A 1,663-nucleotide genomic window follows, 5' to 3' on the forward strand; every position below is an offset into this window, starting at 1 on the left:
AACGGGAGAGGCCGCAACAGTGAGAGGCCCGCGTACCGCAAACAAACAAACAAACAAACAAAACAAAAAAACCCCCAAAATTGGCTGAGGTGTGGAAGCAACTGCCAGAAAAGTACAAACTGATTTGGAAGCAAAAACCTCAGCATCTGCAACACAAACAGAACAAAGCAGAAGCTACAACTGTGAAAAGAAAAGCATCCAGCTCAGAAGGTTCCATGAAAGTGAAAGCTTCCTCTGCAGGAGTACTGTCGCCCCGAAGAAATCCCCACCCACCAACATGCTATTATTACCCGCCTCGCCAGACAAAGCCCGTCGACGTGGCCGCTCATCTCCAGCTGTTGGGAGAGTCCCTGAGCCTCACTGGACACCACCTGCAGGAAACCAAGGGCATGGTGGCTGTGTCTGGCAATTTGTCAGTGCTTCTGGATTCCATCATCTGTGTGCTTGGCCCCTTGGCGTGTGTGCCCACACAACTACCTGAGTTGAATGGCTGTCCCAAACAGGTCTTGTCAAATATGCTAGACCACATTGCTTACATCATGCCTGGACTGTGACAGCAAAGACTCCTGGGACAGAAACCTTATCTTGACTGTTGCTGGCTTGTGTATATGTGACTGTTGCAGATCCCTTCACTGGCCTCTGGGTGTAGGTTTTAAATTTTTATATATATGCATAATGTGTATATATATGTATATATAATGTATAATATATACATAGGACTGTAACTACTTTGCTTTTAATACTTTTATGAAATGACAAAGGTTTAGCCAAGAGGAAACCTTGGTATGAATATGGGCTTGGGATTATTTCTTCTCCTGTGGTGGATAAATCTGCCTTAAAAATCAATGTAACTTGGGGGCTGGGGGCTTGTTCTGGATGTCAAGTGCATCGCTTTAAGGTCAGCCAAAATATGATTTTTTTCCAAACTCAATTGTACCTCCAGACCCATCACTGACCATTTGCCTTACCTGTCTTACAGTCTGAAATGCAATGGGAAAGATTATGGGAAGACGTCAGTTAACTGAAGTACAAAGCTTTTCAACTTGAAGTGACCTAGGTGGGAGGTGATAACATCGTTCCCATCTGAAAGTTGTTGTGATGGCTTAAGTGAACTTAGTAGGGGGGTTCATCCCAATTCCTGCTCTACCAGTGTCCATGTCTCAAAACTTATTGTAATCATTGGTACCACTGGCAGCCTCAGTCGGAGCCAAGGAGATTTGTGAGCCCTGGAGAGGGTAAGGCCGTCAATGCCACCAGCTGAATGGACTATATTGTGAGCTGACCCACAGCATTTGGTCTGCAGAGCTAAGAGCTGGTATCTTCCATTGGCAGCGTCAGCTTAGCTCACAGTTCCGCTGCTTAGTTGCTTGGTGGGTGTGGAAGGTGAGCTTTGCCCAGCCTGATTCCTGGGTTCATCTCATTGGCTCCCCTGTTGGGCAGATACACAGTGTTCTGCATTCCACACTTAAGCAAATTGCGAAAAAAGTACTCTATTCTCATGTAGGTTTGTTTACGTGCATGTGTGGATGTGTTTTAATTATGTGTATTTAACTTTTTAAACTCTCTTAGATTTTAATTTATCCTGTAAATTTCTGTATATATAATTTAAAAACAAGAGCCTCCACCAGCAACAGCATGTGGAAGATACAGATTTGTCATTTCT

General features: G+C 44.3%; 1 pseudogene; it reads left to right on the forward strand.

Annotated features, from left to right (window-relative positions):
* The first annotated feature begins 68 nt into the window (after positions 1-68).
* Positions 69-554, forward strand: LOC103070152 (HMG domain-containing protein 4 pseudogene; annotated as a pseudogene).
* The last annotated feature ends 1,109 nt before the right edge of the window (positions 555-1,663 follow it).

The sequence above is a fragment of the Lipotes vexillifer genome, unplaced genomic scaffold (assembly GCF_000442215.2).
Source record: "Lipotes vexillifer unplaced genomic scaffold, Lipotes_vexillifer_v1.1 C26761586, whole genome shotgun sequence".
In the NCBI taxonomy this organism is placed as follows: domain Eukaryota; kingdom Metazoa; phylum Chordata; class Mammalia; order Artiodactyla; family Lipotidae; genus Lipotes; species Lipotes vexillifer.